A 13,015-nucleotide genomic window follows, 5' to 3' on the forward strand; every position below is an offset into this window, starting at 1 on the left:
ACAGTTCTGCATCACACTACATCTCCTCCCTCATCTCTGTCTATCACCCCACCTGTGCCTGACATTCTGCTAATGACCTCCTCATGACTTAATGACCTAATTCTGCTAACTGACATCCTCAATAATTCGAATCTCCCACTCCTGTCTTCAAGTTCTCTCATGAGCTGCGCCAATGCTCTGGAACCCACTAACAAGAGCAATCCGATTAATTCCAAACATCCACACCTTTAAGTGGGCACTAAAAACACATTTCTTTAGACTAGCCTATCACCTCACCACCCTGATCTAATCTAGTCCTATTCTGCCCTTCTATAAAATGTACTTTTAATTCCTGTCCCTTGTATGTTCTGATTGCATTCCTCTTCATGTACTTTTTTACACATTGTACTCATGTAAATTCACCTGGTAATCAGTCCATGTAGCTTGTTTTTGAGTCCCCTATTAAATCAATGGCTGGACCATATATGACAAGCTTTTCACCCCCCATTCACCTTTTGTGCCTCCCCTATTCCCTCATAAACTGTAAGCTTACGAGCAGGGCCCTCACTCCTCTTGGTATTCGAATTTTAATATTCTGTAATGTCTCATATTGTCTGTACATGTCCCCTCTGAATTGTAAAGAGCTACGGAATATGTTGGCGCTATATAAAAAAAAATTATTATTATTATAAGGTTGACTAATATTTTTGCTATATACAATGATATTATTAGAAGTGTATCATTTCTATGAATAGTACAATTAAGAAAATGTTGATGTAAATTTTCTTCATGTTTAATGTATTCGAATATTTCTATAAAATCTACTTTGTAAGTGAAGCAAACACACCAAGCCACAAAAACAAATCCTGCCTTCACAGAAGTCAGAGGTCAGTTATCCAATCTCAAAGTGAATTACTTTAAACTAGAAAAGTTTGGTGCTTAAATGATGAAACTTTAGCAATATTGAATAGTCACAGGGCAAAAAAATGGAATGTGGTTTTTATAAAATGGGGTGCGTGCTTTTTGGTTTTGCCTTCAAATCTTGTAGATAAACAAGCCAAGTCGTTAGAATAAAAGTTTTGCAAATAAACAAAAATTAAAGCAAAGTGTGAGAAGGGAAAAGAAATCAATTTGTCTGTGACCTGCTGTCGGGCTGGGAGAGACATTAATGCAGAGCAGGGTGGGGGATAGGAGCTGCTGCTGAGATGGTGAGCAAGCATCTGATCATACAAAAGATGGTTCACCGAGAACAGGGAGAAAGCCGGCTTCTATTTACAGATGCGAAGGTCAGCAGCGAGAGTGTGCAATCTGCTAGATATTACTAACTGCTCTCCATTATCCGCTGCCTCTTAAAGCTTCATCCCCACTGTTTGTGGCTTCTTTGCTTGTCCATTACATTTTCTTTTCTTTATGTGAACATCAGGGGGTCTCTAGAGCAGTGTCTCCTTTCCCTCTTCATTCTCTGCATCTGCAGCAAAGATTTCACAACCCTGACCTAAGGCGTTGAGCTCAACCATGTTCCTTTTAACCGAAACATTGCCAAACTGAATGTCTGTAATAAGCAATATATTTACTGTTCCATATCGATGCTCATAATGTTCTATTCTTACCAATAAACAAACGATACGTAGATATAATGTGATGCGGCGGTGGGTCTAGCATTCTCCTGCCGGAGGCTGAAGCTGAGGATGTGCTTTCCTAATCCCTTATACAAACTATTAAACCTCCTGTATGTGAGAATCTATCAAATACCATCACTTTAAACTTAGCATTATTGGAACTAGCAGCATTATGGAAAACTATAGCAACAATCCCGTACCTATCACCTAATGAAAGGTCTGTCTGTGCTACCATGACAACTCATCTGCTCCAAAATTAATACTAGACTGAGTCGTGAATCAAGAAAGGGTTAAACATTCTAATAAGAAGACAGCAGAAACATGATACACTGGTTCTAGGAGAAATCCCAAGACATGAAATGCTACAAGAGAGCAAGGATTCTGAGAGGGATAAACCTTACATGCCATTTGGATAGATTCTGGAGTCAAGACTTCACGATCGTTTAGCCACTCCAGGGATGCAGTGGACTCCATCCAGACAGACCTTCATGTATTATTCATAAGCTGTGAATACATTGTACAAATAGATTGCCCTTAGAGCACACAGTGAAGCAATGTCAGCTTTGCAGGTCCTCCTCACAAGCAGGAGAAGTAAAACATGCAGACTAATAAAAGCAGGAAATCACAGACAATTGATGTAAAGACTAATAAAATCTTCATCTCCTAAATAATGCTGCTAAGAGTATAACACAAACCTAAGTAAACAGAACCATTTGTGCTCTGCCCATGGAACATTATACCTAATGTAAGACGTACATTATTGGACAGCAGTGGTTTTATCTTCTCATGAGTCTCATGGTGAGCTGATGTTGCACCCTTGGACTTCCTAGTCCATTTGGAGATAATGGCTCTTACTTCAGTCCCATGGCGGCACAGAGCTTTTCTAACTGATATATTCGAATAACTATCTGTCTGTCTGCGTCTTTTGGGATTTCATTTAACAGTTCAAACACAGTGACCTCTGTGTCCTAAGCAGTAGGTCTTCACAATGAGTTATTAGAGCTACTGGACTGCTCCCTTTCTAAATCTATTGTTTACGGCAGAGTTGTACAACTTGCAGCCAATAATGCCATTTTTGTTTGGCTACCAACCATCAGGCGTAGCTGGCACTGTGACTAGAACTGTTCTGAGGCGTATTGTCTGGGGTGAACTGTGAACTTCAATTTTAGGCAACAATCTACGCAAAAGCCTGGAATACAGATGAAATGACTGTAGGCCAAATGGTTCTTCAGCCAATCATTCAGCTAGGAACCATCTCGGCTTGCTCTTCCATACAGTAGAACACTCACTTGGCCAAGTGCTTATGTGTTCTCTATTAGACTGCCGACACCAGATATGTTAACTCAGAACAAAAGGACAAGCAGTCCAAAATCAGACATGCCGATTCTTAACCACCCCAACAATCAGTTGTCCAGTGCCCCCATTCCTGCTTATCATGGGAACGTAGCCTAATGGTCTGCAGGTGCGTTCATACGCCGCCATCCCCCCTCCCTCAGTGCACTTGCAGTGTAATTTACATGATGATAAAAAGCACGCTATCTCTGCAATGGATTGGGACATTTGAAGTAGCATTTAATTGTTAAAGAGTAACTGTCTTTTTAACCCCGTACCACCAAAGACTGTTTTCACCTTCCTGAAAAGGCCAAATTTTAAAATTCTGACCAGTGTCACTTTATGTTAAAAACTCTGGAACTCTTCAATGGATCCCAGTGATTCTGAGACTGTTTTATTTGTGACACATTATACTTCAAGATAGTGGTAAATTTAATTTAACATTACTAACATTTATTTGTGAAAATATCAGAATTTTGGCAAAAATTTTGAAAAGTTTCCAATTTTCAATCTTTTTAGTTTTTATGCCCTTAAACCAGTGTCACATCATTTTTTTTTGTTAGGAAGTTAGGAGGGTTAAAGGTTTATCAGCAATTTATAATTTTTCCAATAAAATTTTTAAAATATTTATTTTTACTGAGCACATCCCATTTGAAGTGACGTTAAAGGACCTATATGACAGAAAATACTTGAAGGTGTCACCATTTTAAAAACTGCACCCTTCAAAGTCCACATTTATGAAGTTTAAAAAGTTTATTAACCCTTTAGGTGTTTAACAGGAATTAAAACAATGTGGAAGGAAAAAATGAAAATTTTACTTTTTCCCGCAAAGCTATTGCTTTAGCTTCAAACATTGCATTTTTGTAAGGGTAAGAGGAGAAAATGGACCATACAATTAGTTGTGCAATTTCTCCTGAGTACACTGATACCCCATATTTAGTGAAAAACTATTGTTTAGGAGCATGAGATCGAAAGGGAAACTTTTTTAGAACAAAATTGGCTGAAATAGATAGCGGATACCAGTCTAAAAGTATGGAATCTACTTCGTGAAGACATGAGAATATGTAGGTATCGTAGACGAGACAGTGATTTCAAAAACTATCTCTCTGAAGAAAAAGATGTAGTTTTTTGTAATAATGTTTGTTCTGTTACGGAGGTCCTTGGATATAAACACAGGGCAGATGAGTGGTGATTGTTCATAGACTCATCAAAAGTTAGTTTAAAAGCCATTCTTTTACATAATGGTAATAGTCTCATGTTAATACCTGTTGCACATGCAGCTGGTATGAAAAAGATATAAAAAAAATGAATCTGCGATACAAAAAATCCAGTTTCAAAAATATAACTAGAATATCTGTGGAGATTTTAAGGTGATTGATTTAATGCTTGGATTGCAACTTGGGTACACTAAATTATGCAGTTTCTGGGCAGTTAGCAATTGTGCCATACGCCTTCCATTTTTGGATAATGGATTGAACAGTGCTGCTCAATGTTCAGAGGTTGCGCTATTTTTTTATAACCTAACTTTGCTTTACTCTTCTCAACTTTATCCCTAACCTATCAGGTGTGTTCCTTGGTTTTTATTATGCTCTGTGTTTTCTATTATTCTAAAACAAACATTGGAGGCCTTAACAGGACAGCTGTAGTTATACTGAGAATAAATTACACAAAGGTGGAATCAATTTACTAATTAAGTGACTTCTGAAGGAAATTGATCACTCAAGATTTTATTTAGCAGACTACACAGGGTGCTATACACTTTTTTTTAAATATTTAGAAAACAAGGTTTTGTTTCCTTTACATTTCACAAATACTTGCTACTTTGTGTTGATATATAACATATAATCATAATAAAATACAATTAAGTTTATATGTGTAACATGAAAAAATGTGGAAAAGTTCAGGGGATATGATTACTTTTTCAAGGCACTGTAAAGGGTGCTTTACACGCTGCGATATCGCTACCGATATATCGTCGGGGTAACGTCGTTAGTGACGCACATCCGGCGCCGGTAGCGACATAGTAGCGTGTGACACCAAGGAGCGATGATCAACGATCGCAAAATCGTTCAAAAACGGTGAACGTTGACACGTCGCTCCTTTCCTTAATATCACTGCTGCCACAGGTACGATGTTGTTCGTCGTTCCTGCGGCATCACACATCGCTATGTGTGACACCACAGGAACGACGAACATCTCCTTACCTGCGTCCACCGGCAATGCAGAAGGAAAGAGGTGGGCGGGATGTTACGTCCCGCTCATCTCTGCCCCTCCGCTTCTATTGGCCGGCCGCTTAGTGACGCCGCAGTGACGTCACTATGACGCCGAACGCACCTCCCCCTTAAAGGAGGGATTGTTCGGCGGTCACAGCGACGTCGCTGACAAGGTATGTGCGTGTGACGCTGCCATAGCGATAAAGTTCGCTACGGCAGCAAGCACCAAATGTCGCACGAACGACAGGAGCGGGTGCTATCGCGCTCGACATCGCTAGCAATCGCTAGCGATGTTGCAGCATGTAAAGCACCCTTAAGTGTAGCAATAGTCAAAGAACAATTTTTAGTGTTTTCTTCTGCTTCCTTTCTACATTACATTCAATATAAATATGAAACATTTGTACAGAAAGTCCGAGTTTCATGTAAAATTATTCACATAAATTGTATAATAATTACTAATTAGTACTCATTGGCCATTTTATGACATACATGCAACCTAAAAGCATAGCCCTGAGGATCCCTTTGTGTAGCATTACATTCAATGTGTGAATAGGAGAAAAATGGAGAGGGAAGTCTGAGTCTAAGCTTAAATTATTCAGATTTCAATGGACTGTAATTAGTAGTTATTGGCCATTTTTTTGTTACGTGGCAGGCGTGACCTAGAAGCATACCTTTGTACAAATTTTGTACAAATACTATGTTTCAAAGTGCTCTTTAGAGTGAATTTAAAAGTTCTGAATTTACATCATTTTTGCATGCATGCCAATTTAAACATCATGAAATTAAAAAGTTTTTAAAAATATTTTACAACTAATTATGTACATTTTCAGTTGTGGAAACATTGTAAAATGGCTTATAAGAGAAATCTCCCTTAGACAGGTTGTTTAGAGAGTGGAAACTTCATATTGTTGGTCCCGTGAAGATAAGATGAGTTAGTGGGTCTGGACATTGAGAGTCCCCTGGAAAATCTGCAGTTAATGAGGGAACTCTATGGAGTAAATAAAAGTAAATTTTAACATGTTCCTATTATATGCAAAGAATACTGTCTCTCAACCAAATGCATACAGTTCTTAGCTATAGTTAAAGGGAACCTGTCTGTTGCAATATACACACAGAACCACGAGCAGTTCGGTATTATTGTGGCATGTATCCACCTCCACAAAAGATACTCTGACATCCAGTATGTATCCACTAACTACTCTGACATGCTCCAGTATGTACCCACTAACCTAAGAGCAGTCAGTTTTGATCCAAATATTGTGGCATGTATCCACCTCCATAAAAGATGAACGACGCACAGCCAATGGGTGGTCCTGGCGAAATTATTCAAATAGATGAAAGTCTCATGAGGTTGCTACTTGGAAATCGCGCCCCTCCAGCTCGCCAGAATTTTGGAAACCGCATCGTTGGTCCATGGATCTTCGGCATGGTGTGGAAGCATGCAAATGGCGAGCAAGAATTACGCATGTTTCACGTCCTTTGCCGTAACGAAGAAACGTTGAGACCTATTATTCAGCATCACGTTCTAGGATCATCTCTGATCAGTGGGCCGCTTATCAAAATATAAATAACTGGCCCATGTTTAATTATGCGCATCAAACCGTCAATCATGAGCAGAATTTCGTTGATCCAATAACTGGTGCTAATACTCAGCGCATTGAAGCGCATTGGGGTCATGTGAAGATGGAAATACTGAGAAAGATGCATGGCACGTCCCAAAATTTGTTGTCAGGACATTTGGCCGAGTACTGGTGGAAGAAGCTTCATTTAAACGCGCCATTTTGTGAAATAATTGTAGAAATTTCTCGACAGTTTCCTTTGGTGTACGGTAGTGTTCAGAGTTTGCTCCTGTGTTTTTCCTGACAGATGTAAAAAATAAATAGAATGTGAAAACATATGTCAGAGCATCTTTTGTGAAGGTGGATACATACCACAATAATACCGAGCAGTTCTGGGTGCATATTGGAAATTCCTGCCTAACCGCCCCTATATAACTATAGTATACTGTATAAATAACAGTATAAATAAAGAGATCTTTAGGAAATTAATTTCTAAAGATCGTTTATTATATGCTAATGAAGCCAGGGACTAGTCGCAAGGGCATGAGTTACCTTGGCTAGCCAGCCCACATAGCATGTTAGCATGCCCCTGTGGGCGTACTAACATGCTAATGTATGCGCAGCGACGCTGCACATACCTCAGTCTTGATGGCGGCCGGCAGAAGATGGATGTGCACGGCGCATGATCCGGTGTTAAGGGGGCCAAATAGCCAAGGGAACTCACCCCCTTGTGACTATTTGTGGGCCTCATCAGCATTTAAGAAACGATCTTTAGAAATACTTTTTCTAAAGATCTGTTTATTTATGCTAGTGTATACATGGACTGCTAGGCAGGGATTACTAATATGCCTAATATACATCCAAAACTGCTCGTGGATCTTGGTGCATATTGCACCTGGCAGGTTCACTTTAAAGAGGGTTTTAAAGGAGTTGTCCACTACTCAGACAATACCTTATTAATCCTGATGCTTGTGCCCAGCAAAAAAACAACCGTTATACTCACCTCCCATGCTGACACCAGTCCAGCAGCATCGGCACTGCCTCTCCTGGGGATCATGTGACATAATCAGCGGCTGCTTTACTTTCAACGGCTTTGGATGAATCACATACATCTGGAGAAAGTGAAAGCTACTGCTCTATCACTTTCTCTAGATGTATGCAATTTGTCAGAAGGCAGGGAGAGTGAAGTGGCTGCTGATTGGCCACAGGGACTGCGTGATATAACAATATCACCAGACAGCAAGTACTGATAAATATGGAATGACGCCAACACACGAGGGGAGTTTAAGTGTTATTAGTTTATTGGGGGAAATCATTAGGATTGAGAAGGGGTTGGTAAAGTAGTGGAACATAAATGATTGTTGAAATAGCTCTGAGTGCGTAAAATAAAAAGATCCTCAGTGATCCACCCAGCTTTCCTTACCCAGTCCCCAGTGACATGTGCTTCCTTGTCCTGTCCTAGACGCATTGGAAATGGCTGGAAAAGTCTGCTCAGCCAGTAAATGACAGAGGACGGTCACCATTGTGGCCAGTGATTAGCTGAGTAAGCATTTCTAGTTATTTCTGATGTAATGAGGACTGGACCAATGAGGACCTGGTGGGTTCTGTAACAAGAGGTTTATTATTGCTGATTATAAAACAGGTGTACAAAAAAAGATTTCTTTATTTTCAGGTGCCAAGGTTTTTTGAATGGATTTAAGGTATTTTGAGGGTGCTGAATTAAAAAAATCCAATTATTTTTGCTGAATTGGTTCTAGTTAGGGATGAGCGAGTAGTGAAATACTTGGACTCGCTATACTCGTTATGAGTAGCGAGTCCAATGCAAGTCAATGGGAAATGCAAGTAATTGTTTGCTGGACCCCACAAAGTGGTCTGGGGGTTGAGTGAAAGGCTGAAATGGATGCATGATTATTTAAAAGGTGGGCGGTAAAAAGCTGCCAGCATTTTTAAACAATCAGCTAATGCACACCCCCGCCCGGGTCCTTCGCTCCCCGCTCCCTCGTGCTTCGATCCCCGCCTGGTCCTAACTAAGGATCGGGCGGGGAGGTGGCAGAGGCGCGAAGTACCGCGCAATAGGGAGGGAAGCACCGGACGGGAAAGCCGTCAGTGCTGCTCTCACATCAGCAGTATTATAACGGATACGGCACAAATGCAGTACAGTTCAATACAGTTCACAGGCATCGCGGCAAGCAGTTTTATAGTCACATACTATACGTTTGACCATAGGACAGACAGACACTTATTATTATTAGCTCAGTATTCAAAGTCACATGCTTTTTGGTTAAATACAAAAAACATTCCATTCCAACAAAGCAAGCAAATTTAAGCATTCCACTCCAAAAACTCATATTACATTTCAAATAACATTAAGGAAGATATATATATATTCATATTCCTGAAAGAAAAAATGTTAAAAACAACTGATCTTCCTCCTGACGATTGCTACCTGAGAAAATAATAATTATTATCATTACTATTAAGCATGCTTTAGCGATTAGCCTTACGCAAATATAAGATATATGTTACCTGATTGAGGATAGGAACAAATTTCTAAGTAAAAATTTAATACTTCATCAATTTGCTTTACTAATAAATTCTGAGGGAAATAAAAGAATACAATTATCATATTTATGATAAAAATGAAACACTTAAAATAAGTTATGCTTTCTCTTCTTATTTTTTTTTTAAATATTATTATTCATATACAGAGATCAAACTATTAATTTATACAATTAAACTATCATATAACCAAATGAAAATATAACTTTGATTTTACTATCACTACTTTTAAATATATAATATGCTGTACGAACATATATATATATATATATATATATATATATATATACATACATATATGTAATGCATAAATTCACTGTATATGAATAATTATGAATATCAAATACGAATCACCATATTTTATTAATTCAGAAATCCCCTTCTACGCAAACTGAAGACCAACCTGAGTTTTTCTTCCAATTAAATTTAATAAACCCATTTGTAAACTATTGGGATTATTGAAAAAATCTTGTAACCCGACTGTTCTTTTTAAATGAGGAATAATGTCTTGAGGACCCATCAGCTGTCTTTGGGTGTCACGGTCCCTAGAAGGCATTCTTCTCAATAATGACAAGGGAAAAGGATTTGCACAAGACACCTGTTTCTGCCTTTCAAAGCTATTAAAAATAAATTGTCTGAGATCATCAGTATCAGATGGATTGTATGATTTGTAATTTATATGCAATTTCCTACGAATTTCATACATTTTGTTGCAGGAATATTTGGATCTGGTAGACACTTTTGATTTTTCACAGAATTTTTCCTTTTTTTGTGTTGGTTTTACGGAATTAATTTCTGTTTTGATTGCTTTTGGTGATTTCTAACAAAATTGATAAATGTCCTACATTCGAATAGGGACTTTTTCTTTAATGCCATAGTACAGGTTGTATCATCAAGGAAATTAAATTTCCTTATGAATGTGTAAATTAAAGAATGTAATCTGACATTTGGAATGACCGCCCTATATAAACGTTCAAAAACGGACATAAATGAGAACGTACTCTCATTCTGTTCAATTTGTAATTCCTTTAACATCTCATAATTCGGACTCGCCTTATTCCTTTCACAGAAAATGAGATTTCTCAGCCTTGTGATGTCATCATCATTTGGACAATCAAATGTCTCATTGTCAGAAGACTTTTTTAATGCCAGCTGTCTGAAAATTTGCTGGGGTATCCACATATGGAATATTTGAGTCTTCTCACTATTGGTTAAATTTAACTTTTCAACACTACTTTCAAATATTTCTGAATTTCTGCATACATGTATTTTGGAATTATATGCGGGAATTAATTTGCATAAGTCCAAAAGATTCTTTCTAAGTTTAATCCCTAACTTAGTCTGTTCTATTTTTAGAAACTGATCTCTGCCATTTTCTCCTCTCTGCACATGTCCTTCTCTGACAACTTTTTGCATGTCTCCTACTCTGACTCCTCCTCCTTCTTTCTTCTCTATGTCATTTCCTGCTTCTTTTCCGGTGTCCTGAAGGTCACCTTTAATAGACGGCACATGTCTGCGGCCATCTTCAGGATTTTGATTAGCAAAATTACAGTCAAAATCTGACTTTTCATTTGCAACATTACAGTCAGAATTCACAATATCACTTACTGACATTTCAGGTTGTCCATTTCCACCATTTTTACATTTTCCAACACTAACTTGTGAAATTCATAGACTAAATGACAGACATTGCTGATTTTCTGTTTTTCTCTATTAAAAGACATTGCACATTCTACAAGTGAATTCTCAAGTTCACATTTGCCATAACCAGAGCGTCTCTACATTAGAAATATCTGAATATGTGAACTGTATTTTACTTTGTTTAGCATAAGAAGAGATAAAATCCATTTTCTTACCTGGAATTATAATCAGCACTTGTAGAACTTCTTATGGACTGACTTATTCTTTCTCCTCCAAAGACACGTCAAAGGATGATCCTTACGCTTTGCAAACTCTTTAAAGTTCATTTAAAAAAAAACATTCATGCGACTTGACTTATCTGTATTTTCTAGGTCCTGTGTGATTTATAAATTGTCAATTCCCTGACACTTTGCAAGAGATATTCATTACTTCTGTCCCCTGTTGTGCAAAGGGAAGGAAGAAGTACAAAAATTAAAAAACACGAATAGCTGGCTCACCAAATGTTAAAAATATACTCTTAAATATATTTTTCTTCAAATACGTGATAAGACACATGAAAGATGTACTTCAAAATGTGTAAAAAATAAATGTATTTTATACCTGATAAAAATGGTTGCCAAATTATAAAGTTGCAATTTATTTACAGAAAAGAAAAATAATATTCTTGTTAGCTTACGTAAGAGAGTTCAATTAGTCCATACTAATCAATAGAAATATTCATTCATCTTTCCTTAGTTCTGAATGGTAAGGCAAGGATGATATGCTGTAGGCCTGACAGCATGTGTTCATCTTGCAGGCTGGATGGATCCTGGGTCAGTTGGCGACGTGCAGGAGTGAGAGACCCCCTCCCTCCGTGTCATGTTATATATATGGCAGCTGTCGAAACCTTATAGGGAAATTACTGCTGGACGCATGTTACATGGTGTAATCTGCTTACAGTATCTATAAAAATCCAGTATGATATTTATATCACACTATGTCAGCAATTATGTATATTCAATACCTTAATATTTATTCCTTATAAGAACTGTTATCAATAAGCTATGCCCTCCAATATAGACAGAACTGTGAACATATATAATATGTCCTATTATAAAATGTTTGATAACTAGATGTATTAATTTTAATGTTTTTACAAATATACCTGGCTTATTTTGGAGTACAGCTTGGGCTCCACATATGGTTTGAAAAACATTTATGTAGCACTTATGACAATGGACAAATGGTGAAAGAAAAAGTTTAAACTTTGGTGTGCCAATGGTATGGAGAGAACCGAAAAAACACCATGCAAAAATGTTATTTTTATGTTGTAAAGACTATAGGCTTTAATCATTACAAGAAATCTGGTATGGCAGGTAGTGCAGTGGAAGTGACTTTCAGGTAAGCTCTTTGAGGCCTCAACCATTAAGCTAAAAAGAACCCAAAGACCTGAATCGAGACTTAAACCTGTCCTAGCAAGCATCTGAACTTTTAGTATCCAAACTTAATGAACAAAATCTTATAAAGGCAGAAGTTAAAATTACAGCCTATTGTATAAGAGAAGAGTCGTCTCTTAAATTTTAACCAAGAGGAAGAACTTGTATTCTGCAATGATATCCCAGGAATTGTACTTCAAATGAGACTAACAGAATATCGACCAGAAGACTGGTGACTTTTTATAGACAGCTCCATTAGAAGCTTGAAATGTGTTCTTCAGAGGCGTAACAACTGCGGTCGCAGAGGTCGTGACTGCGACCGGGCCTGGCAGGTTAGGGGCCTGGCGCCTGCCCTGCAGATCAGCAGCTGGCTCCGCTCAGTGAGAGAGCAGCTGTGCTGCTCCTGTATAGTTTTAATACAAGTGGCCAGGCAGTGTCTGGCTCCGCTCTCTCCAACCTCTTCCTGACTGTGACCTCGAGGTTGCTGGCCCTGCCACATTTCTGTGTTCTACAGTGTATGGAGTGTGGTACTGCTGCCATTGTGACCAGCAGGGAACCTAATGGTCAGTTCAGCCCTTTCCTCTCCCTCCCTCTTGAGGTAGAGGGAGGAGGACAGTGCAGTTATGGCAGCAGAACCTGATACAGGGGCAGCTCAGCTCCCAGTTCTGCTCTGTGCTGTGTCCTCCACTTCCTGCAGA

The 13,015-nt window shown here is 38.4% G+C and overlaps 1 protein-coding gene across 1 annotated transcript in view; it reads right to left on the bottom strand.

The window, feature by feature from the left end:
* LOC142290194 (uncharacterized) overlaps positions 1–2,083 on the bottom strand; it is a 112,154-nt gene extending 110,071 nt beyond the window's left edge. Inside the window, exon 1 of the mRNA XM_075334132.1 lies at positions 2,000–2,083. The gene's annotated coding sequence lies outside the window, so the exon portion shown is untranslated. The remainder of the gene's footprint in view (positions 1–1,999) is intronic.
* Positions 2,084–13,015: the final 10,932 nt, after the last annotated feature.

The sequence above is a fragment of the Anomaloglossus baeobatrachus genome, chromosome 2 (assembly GCF_048569485.1).
Source record: "Anomaloglossus baeobatrachus isolate aAnoBae1 chromosome 2, aAnoBae1.hap1, whole genome shotgun sequence".
Taxonomy (NCBI): Eukaryota; Metazoa; Chordata; class Amphibia; order Anura; family Aromobatidae; genus Anomaloglossus; species Anomaloglossus baeobatrachus.